This window comes from Biomphalaria glabrata, chromosome 5 (genome assembly GCF_947242115.1).
Source record: "Biomphalaria glabrata chromosome 5, xgBioGlab47.1, whole genome shotgun sequence".
NCBI classification, from domain to species: domain Eukaryota; kingdom Metazoa; phylum Mollusca; class Gastropoda; family Planorbidae; genus Biomphalaria; species Biomphalaria glabrata.
This window is the reverse complement of record NC_074715.1, coordinates 41,907,997-41,919,977: the sequence shown is the minus strand read 5'-3', so window position 1 is coordinate 41,919,977 and position 11,981 is coordinate 41,907,997. Positions and strand designations below refer to the sequence as shown.

General features: G+C 35.5%; 1 protein-coding gene and 1 long non-coding RNA gene across 3 annotated transcripts in view; one reads left to right on the top strand and one right to left on the bottom strand.

The window, feature by feature from the left end:
* Nucleotides 1-898: 898 nt before the first annotated feature.
* On the bottom strand, nt 899-6,957 carry LOC129926364 (uncharacterized). Its single transcript, XR_008777983.1, has 2 exons — nt 6,846-6,957; nt 899-5,142 (listed from the first exon to the last, which is right to left on the bottom strand). It is a non-coding gene; the product is annotated as an uncharacterized LOC129926364 (long non-coding RNA).
* An 11-nt stretch (nt 6,958-6,968) lies between these two features.
* Nucleotides 6,969-11,981, top strand: part of LOC106063566 (uncharacterized) — a 14,364-nt gene continuing 9,351 nt past the window's right edge. Inside the window, exon 1 of one of the 2 annotated variants that reach the window (XM_013221963.2) lies at nt 6,969-7,116. The gene's annotated coding sequence lies outside the window, so the exon portion shown is untranslated. Of the gene's footprint in view, nt 7,117-10,594; nt 10,676-11,981 lie in introns of those variants that run through there. The other variant, XM_013221965.2, reaches the window with a different exon arrangement.

Sequence of the window (11,981 nt, the reverse complement as noted above, 5' to 3'; positions counted from 1 at the left end):
ACATTCAATCAAAAACAGAAATGAGTCTTAACTTTAAGTGAATAACTTTTTTGTGTAAAATTCTAAAAGCCTAGTTCTAAATTTAATGGATTTAGCATTAATTCTAAATGCTAGTCAGAGCAAAGGAAAATAAGTACCTTATATTTAATGATTTTAACATGATCTTTTTTTTATATATATATATATATTTAGCTTACTGCTTTGAATATATCAAAAACCATCTTTATCTATTTACATCCTTTAAAGTTTTATTGATGTGCAAATTCTATGGCTGTGGTCAGGAAATTGTATTTAAAGACAAATCAGTCAAGACAAATGTGCTAATATTTTGGGGAGAAGCACAACTTAAGTCTAGACATTGTGAATGATATTTTCTTTGAGTTTATGTCCCAGTTACATTCTCATCTTTTGTTTTACAAATCTTTATCCAACTTAGTCATTGTGGTCAATTTCATTCAACACTTAAAAAATATAATTTGAATACACTCATCTAATCAAACCCATCTATTCCTTTGCAGAAACTCCTTGATAAGTAACAGCACAAACAATACACATTTCAGATAGTTCAACTGTTAAATGTCAACTGTTAAATGTATTTTACATAGTAACAATCTCTGTTCTTATTTTCTGATTAGAGTATGACACCCATAAAACATAGGCTAGACTAAGATAAGGAAATGAATCAAAACTTGATAGCAAATCTACATTGTAGTTGTGTACGGCACACACAAGAATTAGGAAGAAATGTGACTTCAAAAATAATTGGTTCATGGATTAGTTTCCTGATAGTTTATTAGTCTTTGGCTGTAAGACATCTTGTATCCTAATTTGACAAACATGACTAATAAATTATTTGTTAAGAAATAAAAAAATAACTTAGCCAAATGTTTCTTTTCTCTTATATTTGTTTTGGTTTCAGACTATGAAGACTGCATTTATGATTTACTTATGTGTTTTTATTGTTTGTTTTACAATTGGAACCAATCTAATCACTTCAAATCAGTGTTTCCCAAACTGAACACTTCACTTACTGAGTATTTAACAGAACACTTTGCTTATTTTTGAGAGAGATTAGTTAGTTCACATGGTGGCCTGCTAGTTAATTATTCCAGTAGTTGGGAACATCTATTCAGGGAACACAGTTTGGGAAACACTGATTTAAATTTTAAAGTGTTGGTTTTGCCAACATGGTACATATGACTATAATGTTCAATTGTAAAATAAGATACATTTTCTGTGTTTATATTTAGTTCAATATTGAATTGTATTTAATTTTCTAGGATGTTTTAATTTCATTTACATTTTCTATTAAGAGTGAAGTTGCTACAAACAAGAGCTATTGAGTGAAATGATTGTAATAGTTGTGATTGAGATTAAGGCTATCAGTGAAATTGTTTTATTTAATTTTTTTAATTTATCCATGAAATTTTTGTTGTTTATAAAGCTCATTATTTTCACAAACATTGCTTTAAAATGTGTATCTCCCAAGATATTCATATGGATACAGTCTTCTTCTTTTATATAGAAACAACTTTGGTGGCATGCCTCCTGGATAAGTGGGCAGGGAGGATTGTATATAAAGATTGACCTCTGTTAACATGTAGAACCCTTCAGCCTCATGTAGCAAGGCTTGGCTGATATTTAATAGCATACATTGCCAGGTAGATTTCATAGACTTCTTACATTGTTAATGTTGACTCAAGCAGTTGGAACAGTCAAGTTACTTTTCAGATGAAATCGTTAAGGGTTACAAATCAAAGTTCTTCTTATGTTGCTAATAGCACTGCTTCCATTACATTTGGATTTAAAATGTATTTGTTGTAATTGGTGACTTATTCTTGGTGTTTGTCCAGATAATAATTTATCTATTTTCTTTTCAATTTTTTGTTATTGTAAAAATGTTGTGTTTTAATTGGGCTCATTCAACTGTTTTATCAAAATATAAATAATAAAAACACTGCCATTGTGGGAATAACCTGACAGCTGGGGCAGACGCCAACAGATCATGACAATTAAAGATTATGACACATGTGTATGGTGCTATGTGTTAATGTTGCAGCACTTTGAATTGTCCTTCACTGAGACAAAATGGTATCACCAACAGTATTTGGAAACAATTGAGAAAAAAAAAATTGAGGTACACTACTAGTGTAAATACATTTTTGTTATCAGAACTGAAATTTTTTTTTATTTGAATATTACAAACATTAGCACACATTTAAACTTTTTTTTTAAATATTTTTTTTTATGGGATGGTTTTCCTTATTAATTCCTGTTGCAAATATTTCTTTTTGTGTGCAACCATTCAACAAAAGATCTACAACTTCAAAAAAGTCATTAAATGCTACAGAAACATGATTGATGTGATCGTTGGGTTATTTTTTACTTGTGTTGTAAAGGTTCTTGATGAAAAAAAGAAAAGAAAGGTTGTTGAATTTTATTCTAAGCATTGCAACAGAAAATATGAAAAAATAAAAATTATCTTCAGCACTTCCAAAGTGTCATTTATTAGGATCTAATACTTTGGTTTCATTTTTTTTTTTTTTTAGTAATTTGTCTGTCTTTGTTTCTTTGTGTTAGGGAAAATCCTCTAATATTTCTTAATATAACAATCTTAATCATTTTGTTTCTGTATTAACCAAAAAAGTTATTTGTAAGACAATGTATCCTTAGATTAGAAGTGCAGGCCTAGATGTGATATTTTGTTACACAATCGTGAACGATGTCTTCAACAGAAACTTTCCTCCGGGTCAATAATGTGTAACCTCGGCCTTTCTGCGGCTAATAGCTGCCAGGTGTTGCCATGCCACTTAGGGTAATCTTAAGTCTGAGCCAGTCTTTTCAAAGTGTCTCCATGGGACACCTATGTTTATGCCTTCCTGCTTTAAGCTAGCCCCCCAAAAAAAAAATTGCCTATGAGATTTGGTTGTCTCCCATTTGGTGACCTGCCCAGAGCAGCTGTCGAACAGTAAGCAGTTGTCTGTACACTATCCAGACCGTCATTCGCCAGAACATCGTTAGTTATAGTGTAAGCTTGCACCATGTGCCTAGCGCAGGAACCTTAGTTGCTTTCTGTAAAGTATCCATGTCTCAGTGCCATACAGGAGGGTTTAGAGAAAAACTTTCTTGATAGACATCGCAATAAACTAATGGTTAGTCTTACTATAATTTCAGAATATTCTTGATCAATAAAGGGAGCTTATCTTGAAGCTGGGACAGTCACACAATTAAGTCTGTATATGACTTTAAGCCCAAATCATCCTTTTGAGTATCGATACTTTTGAAGGAACATGTAGGAAAGCTCATAACAAATAGAAAAAAAAAGTCTGTCAATTAACTTTGTAAAAAGTCTGTTTCTTGTTAGATAAAGTGGATGGAATGGGGGTGCATCTATCCTTATTGGCGCAATTCCTGGTCTAGTAGTGATAATACATCCGTCATTTTTGATGGTTTAAGCATTAGTTGGCCTACTTGTATTTTGCAAATACATTGTGAAATTATGAAATTGAAACACAAATTTTGACGCAGAGTAATAATTGTCTACGTTTGAATTATGCAGGTCACATGATAGTCTGGTTAGCAGTTGACCATAGAAACAAGTAAGCTTATATGCCCCCATGAACCTCCAGGCCTTGGAGGTCAAGACGTAGACATTGTGACCCCACTGGAAAAAGTCTAGTTTTCAAGTAGGTGCATTATGACCTTTGAAATCGATCGTGTTTATCTTTAGATAAAGCGTCATGTACGAAGACTTTGGCTTATTTTCATGTTTATGTCTTTATAGGCTTCAGAGTTCGTATAGTTCATAGGCTATAGATATCAGGCCACGTCCGTGCCCTCCAAACGTCTGTCCACAATACAAAAGGAAGACGCAGCTAGAGGCTCGGTTCCAATGGGATCGACTTTTTTGTTTTTCCATGATGCAGCTTCCAGCCCGACAAAGCTTATCTACCACTGCACTAAATTAGCACATAAGATTCCGACACCTTTAAACTAGAGATGGGAATCGAACCCATCTGATAAAGTTCTGGTTCGGTTCGATAACGTCTATGGTTCGGTTCGGTTAGAGAGAAGCTGATGAAACGAATGACTGGATTCACCAAAACTGTCTTTATGTGCACTATCTGAGGGTTTAGATACCACTTCTGGTGTGGCAGAAGGATAAGGACAGTTCGTTTGGTTTGGTCGTGAGGCTTGTTCATGTTCGGTTCTGTTCGTTTCCCAACTCTAGTCTACTTTAAACAAGAGTTGGGCATTAAACTTCTTTGAAATGTCGCTTCGTAAAAGCGAGGTATCTCCTTGTGAATGCTCCATGCTGTGCGCCAGTTGGCTAATACATAACGGATCGGCAAATATTGGCTGCATTTGACTAATTTGAAGTCTATACCAGTAACGAAGATTACATTGGACATGCTGGCTGAATTATAACGCTATTGCCTTTAAACTTATGACCAGCAGTAAGAGATACGTTTGTTTATTAGGATCTAGAGAACATTGGCTATGTACAATTGGGTGGGAGAAAAAAAATTGGTTGGGGGTGGGGCATATCTGTAATGACATGGGAATACTAATTAACTTATAAAGGTAAAAATAATAACAATAAGGCTAGTCTTCGAGTCCGAAGATCAGCGAGGTATGCAGTATTTCCCGTGGCTGCGCAGTCCCAGCGGTGACCTACATATTTTGCCACAACCAAGGCAAGCATAACCATTGTCCGCAGGTGGTTGATTTAGTTTTTCTTTTCGCCGTCTGCGTTTGTCCTCGCCAGCAGATTTTCTTTTGGTCTCAAATGTGTATCCCGCGGCCTTCGTGATTGACCTCCAGCTGTCTCGTTCTGAGGCCGCATGCAACCAGGTGCTCTCTTCTATGTCAGCCAAGGAAAGTTGACGCCTAAGCTGGTCTTTGAAGCGTTTCCGTGGGGCGCCTCTGTTACGTCGACCATCTTTTAGTTCACCAAAAATAGACTGCCTTTGGCATACGTTCGTCTCTCATACGGGATACGTGCCCTGCCCAGAGTAACTGTCGGACCAAAAGAAGTCCCTCTATACTGTCCATACCGGCGTTTGCAAGGACATCGCTGTTTGTAGTGCGGTCTTGCCACCGTATGTCCATGATGGAGCGCAAGCATCTTTGGTGGAAGAGCTAAATAGAGGTAAAAAAAAAAAGCATATGATACTAACGACCTACACCCATCCATCAATCTAGTCGTGCAATTAAAATAGATACTGAAACCATCAGTCTTTGGTTTTCCTGATTCAGACAAACCATTCCATGCTAGGAATGAAAGAGCACGTATAAGGAACAGTCATAGGCCCACTACTGTTTCTAATTTACATAAATGACCTACCAAATTGCATTTATTCAGACACAAAAGTAAGATTATTTGCAGCCGATTGCATAGTTAGTATATAGAACAATAAAAAACAACGAAATTTTACAAAAAGAATTAGAAGAATTACAGAAATGGGAATCAAATTGGAGCATGTCTTTCCATCCACAAAAATGCTAGTTATTAAGAGTAACAAAAACCTAAAACAAATAAAAACTAGTTATTTTATTCATGGTAAACCACTAACACAGACTAAAAACGCAAACTATCTAGGTGTAGTAATAAATAAAAAGTTATCATGAAATCCTCATATTAATGAAATTATTTTAAACAAGGTTACAAAGACAGTTTGTGTGGAAACACAAACTCAAAATCGGCCCCCGAAGTGGTCCACCCAGGCAGGTAAAAAGGCAGGTTTCAATATATCAAAATGAAATTCTATCAAAGGCAAATGACAAAGAAGAATGAAGAATGGAGAAAAAAGGTTGACAGATCTTGTAATTTATAAGATAAGAATTTGTTATTGCATCTGGAATATTGAATTACAAATGTGCTTTCATCTTAGGCTCACGCAAGTCTTTTGAATAACCAGAATTTATAGACCTCTGCAAGCGTATAATTAAAATTTAGTCTCTTTGGAAAGGTAATTCTCTGTAGCCACTTACTCACAGGGTTACTGAACAAAATTTCTTTAAAACATATAAGGGGCCTCTACCCTCTATCCATATTGTGGTGAAGCAAAAGCACGAGGACGATAAATCAATTATACATAAAACACTGAACCATAATCTTCAAATAAAAATAAACTTTATACAATCTTAAATTCTGCTGTCAAAATCACTAGCACAGGACAAATCCCATTTGGGCAGTTGTTGAGACAAACATCTATAAAAGATCTAACAAGATCCTCGAAATAAAGAATCACCCTTTGTGTCAGGATTTTGTGATTTTACCATCACTAAAGAGATACAAGACACCGATAGCAAAGACAAACAGACACAAACACTCTTTTGTTCCCCTGGCAATCAAATCATTAAATAAGAACAATCTGATATAAACTTTGTCACATGTAAATTATGAGTGAGTCTGGTGTGAATGTACACTTTGGTTTATTATAGTTATAATGTTTTTTGTTTTGTGTAATGCACAAATTTTGTAAGACAAATTTCCTTACGGATAATAAAGATTAATTAATTATTATTAAATACAAAAACAAAATTTAATAAAAATACTCTGAAAGACACAAAGATAAAGGCACATTCCTCGTCCCATATGCTAGGACAAATTTGTACAAATACTCCTTCTTTCCTAGTGCTATTAGAGCATGGAATGGGTTGCCTGAGCTAGCCAGGAAAACCAGTGACTTGGCAAAATTTAAGTCATTGGTTAATATGCATGACTAAATGCATGACGCGTAGGACGTAATCATCTTCTTTTTTGAAGTAACGTCTGTATTATATAAGATAAGATAAGATCAGCTCTAGTAAATCTTGTGGTGTTAACAAAATGTCCTTACTTGGCATTGGCTACAATCTGTTTGAGGGTACTCCCAAGACCCGACCTTGATAGGCAGGTTTAGTCCGTCTTGTTCTATGTGAAATGTCAACAAGTTACTTGCTGCCTCCCCCCTCCCCCATCCCTCCCTTACTCGTTTTAACGGATTTTCCCAATAAGGTGGGCGTCGCCTTCGCTGCAGCGCTTGAAAGTAAATGTCGATCTGTGTACCGCATCAATAACCAACCTGCTGTCAACACATCAGCTATATCTAGTAGAATCTGAAGCTCCAGGTGAGTATTTAGACTAGATAGAGATTTACATTTTGAAACAGGATCTTTAGAAGAAACGTAACTAAATGTCTATGAATGCGTAGGACGTTACATAATTATCTTCTCTTTTAAAGTAACGCCTGTAATCTTTAAAGATAAGATACGAATGTTCTGTTAAAAGCCAACCGTGAACATTCAACACCGAGAATAAAAGACAAAGCTAATGCAGGCTACAGATCTTGGAATACATACAAAATTGTTGAACAACAATTGGCCTGTTACATACTTATAATATATAGCTATAGCAACCGAAGCTATGCCAGTGTAACAAAAAAAAATCTATTTTTATATACATTAGCCATATTTTAAAAAGGGCAGGGGCAGCTAGGCACTGCTACAGATTGTAATATTACAGTGTTTCAAATGTGTTACCTGTACCACTGCATACTACACTGGCTGGTTTTAAGCCTACTTTAAAAAGGAAGTGTTTTTTTTTTTTTAAACTGAAGCCGAACTGGTGTTCTTGATCTTCGCTTGAGTGATTATTTGAAAGGCTTAGAGATGCGAAATAACCAGCAATTAGTTATACAGTACTTACACTTATTTTATCCTATTATTTTATTTTTAAAGTGTTAATATGTAATTCTATTCTATATCTCCGTAATTATTTTCCACGTTCTTACAGAATTGTTCATTTTTCACATTTGTACATTCTACCCTGTTATGATTAAACTTCAAAAACATTTTTTGTTTATAATCAGAAAAAGTTACTTTTGATATAGAATTTTAGGAGAATGCATGCTCTTTTTATATAACACAAAAGTTTATAAAACCAAAAATTAATGTAATTAAATAAGGTCAAATCAACGTTAGTATAGTAATTAGGAGAGAGTTTAAAAAAAAAATCGAGTGGGGGGTGGGAAGAGGGGGTCAGTTCAATCATAAAAGGTCATCGGACAGATGTAGTCAAAATGTTTTAGTCTTGTTAAAAATAGGATTGCATTTCGTTCTTTATTTGTATTATAAGGAACAAATAGGCACGTAACCACGCTTTGTAGGGGATTATTATTTCGTTTAACCGAGACTATTAAGTTTTACACATAGACTTATATACAAGTTTATGATTTTACATTTGAATAGGCTTTGAGAACACAGACCTATATATAATATGTATGTCTATAGGTCGAGTTTGAACATAAAACAAAATCTAGTTTGATTAGGGCAGTGATTCCCAAAGTGGTCTATATAGACCCCCAGGGGTCTACGAAGACCTCCAAGGGGTCTACGAAAGTGAAAAAATAAATTGGGGGTCTATGAGATGTCCACGGGGGTCTACGATAATAGATTTCATATAAGCAGGTCGTGACTTTAACGTTTACATCCCATTAATGTAATTCTTTCATACACTAATATATGATTTGTACCCGAGTTAATCTTTTAAATATTTATCCTGCTATTCAAACAAAAAAGTGTTGTATTCAATTTGAATACTTATTTTAATAGCTTAATTTTGTCTACATGTAACTAATATTTAGAAAACAAAGAAAGAATTGTAGACAGTACAGCATTAATTATTTAAAATTGGGATTCCTTCCTTGTCAAGCACACATTTGCTAAGTGACTTTTTTATGACAATATGAGACCAGTTACGCTGGAGAATTATCTGAGACAATGCCATCCTGACAAAAATTAAGATTTGAAAAACTTTCGAACACTCAAAGTTCAGAATAGACCCACAAAATCTCTGTTCGACATCCTATAGAGAAGATGATGGTTTGTGAGCGTCTTACAAGATTTCTTTACTTATAGCAAAATACGGAAAACAGCAAAGTTCAAACATTGATTTTACCAGCCGTTTTACACAAATCTACATCTGTTATTATTAAAAGAATTTCTTTAAACGACAATACAGTTCAAGGTCGCTTCGGTAGCATGAGTTATAAAATTAAAAGCTTCTTATGTAAATCTTTGCAAAAGATAGAAATACAGTTTGGTCTGACAAGGTGTAGCGCTGTGTGCTACAAACTGTCTAATGGTCACCATCTTATCTCATCTAATCTATGCCTGTGGTCCTTTCTGTGCATAGGCCACCAACCAGCTTCCTCCAGGCATCTCTGTTCTGGGCGAGACTCTCCAACTTTCCCCACGCTTTGCCCATCTGCTTGGCATCTGCTTCCAAATCGCGGTGCCATGGTAAAGCTGAGCAGCCTTCCATCAGCTGAAGAACACCTGGGGATCTAGGGAAAAAAGCACCACCACCAAGATCAGGCTCTTTAACACCATTGTTAAACCAATACTACTTTATGGAGCAGATACCTGGAGAACCACCATCACCACCATGAAAAAAATCCAGGTATTCATCAATACCTGCCTGAGGAAGATTCTTAAGATCTCGAATGAGGCACTGTGGCAAAGAACAAAGTATCAGCCCATTGAAGTAGATATCCTTCAGAGACGCTGGAGATGGATAGGTCACACCATTCGCAAGCCTGCATCCAGCATAACAAGGCAAGCCCTAACCTAAAAACCATAAGGAAAGAGGAAGAGGGGAAGACCCAGGGATACATTGCGCTAATGGTCACCGTCTCCTTATATTCCTTAAGGTTGACCCACGAGACCTGGTTTAGGCTCCAGTTACTCGCCTTAGACGCAGATTCAATATTTGAGCCACACGTGAAAGATCAAGAATACACGAGCAACTGCTCTTTGCGAAACCTTTTACAATGATACTTAAGGCAAATTAATTAAATTAATTAATATTTAATGTTGAAAAAAACACTTTATAGAACAACAAATTCGTTTATGAAACATAATATCCATAGTTGTGTAGTTTTAAATTACCTATTCACTCTTCAACTCACTACAGTTAGAAATTTGTTTAAAAAAATGTTAATGAATTTGCAAAAATTTGCAAGTTGAGCAGGGGGTCTACCGAAAACCAGAAAACATGGCAAGGGGTCTACGAGACAAAAAAGTTTGGGAACCACTGGATTAGGGAATGTACACGTATCTCAGTAGTCAGCTCTCTGTTTACATTTTAGTTATTAGAATCCCTACGTTCCTTTAACAATAAAATATAATCAGAGACAAAAGAGAAAGCAATATGGATAAATGTTATGGCGATATAATGAAACTTACAGAATGACGAAAGAAAACTAAAAGTAAGAGAGGAAACGGGTGAGAGTTGAAGAAACTTCCCTACTGAAAGAGCACTGCATGCTGCCAACTCAAAAATGAGAATTACTTTGTCCTTCAAGAAAAGCGCTTTGAAATTCGACTCTAATGAAAATTGATAAAAAATTATTTTATGTTTTTATTCAAAGGCTCCGCTGATCACTACTTCCGTTTTCTGTACACCGGATACACCAAACAATGTGCTATTTATGGACTTGCCTTCATTGGCCTACTCTCTATACTCTATCTAGATTAGGACAAACATAGTTTTTCCTTCTGTTTCTCAAAGACTTTTCATCAGCAGTACACTTTGCTCTCAGACACTGTTATGTGCAGCAGCCATTGTTTCAAATGGCACCTTTAAGCTGCTGATGTAGCTTAAGTCCTCGCAAGTCCCCGCACCAAGGTATCTGCTGGTGAATTAAAACTTTTATATGTATTTATAAGTAAAGGAAAGTTCCCCTTTCAGACCTTGCGATCTATAGGACAGCTGATGTAAAGGTCATCTGCGGCCCACGGTTAACGAGGGTGTCATGTGGCCATCATCTACCCTATAAACCGCATGGTCTGAAAGGGTTAGGCCTACTTACGCCAATGTTAAAAAATAGCAATTAGATAGTTGAAGTTTTTTATTCTTTACAAATATTATTAGTAATCTTATCAATAATATTAGTAATAGTAAAAGTAGGACTCTTGCACTCAACACATTTTTTCATTCACATATACCAGTGTTTTCCAAAGGTTTTCCTAAAAAGAACACTTTGAAGATTCTGAATATTTAGTGGAACACTTTACTTATTATTTTAGAGAGATTAATTCACGTGGTGGCCTATTAGTTAATTATTCCAGTAGTTCGTGGAACATTATTCATGCGTCGCGGAACTCGACGGTTCCTCGTGTAACACAGTTAGGGAAAAACTGATTTATACGAAAAAAAGATAAGGCGGAAGTTCTTATTACTATGACTCATTTTCTTTAGACGAAACTAAGACTATATATAGAATAGAATATAGTGTAATAATGTTTAATAACTAACCAATGCGTATCCCTTCTTATCGTCTGAGGCCATCCGCAATAACGCATCACGCATCACTCATTTTGTTTCTTCTGGCAACTGTGTCAAGGTGTTAGCGTTAAGGTGTGGTATAATGCTACTGTGATTTGTGAATCATGTGTCTCCGAAGCATACCGGTTTGTGTCAATAACACTATTAACTATCTATACAAGCTTATGAAGCCAATCTTCCAACCTGGTGCTTACTCTTCTTGTTCACGTATACAGAACCTTACCCGTTTCCTTGGGTTAGATATTAGTTATATGTATGTCCCCTAAAACTAATGTGACTTAGTTGTTTCCTTGGGTTTGATATTAGTTATATGCTGGATCGGTCTTAGGCCACTGCAGCCTATGCGCCGCAGTGGGCCCCACACTTTCATCATAGGCCCCGCGCTAATTCTAGGTGTAATTTATTAAATTAAACCAATTTAACTTATATTACAGGATTCCCGTGGCCTCCTGATTTTTCAGGAGCTCATGGAAATCTGAAATCATAAAAATCTCCTGAAAAATAGACAAAAATTGTCATATTGGGGTGTCATTCAATAACTTGAGGTTAACAATTCACGAAGATAGATTGAACAATTCGGCAATTCTTGCTATTCCTATTGAGCTTGATCAATGTAGGAAACAGAATTCTGATGATATACTGTATG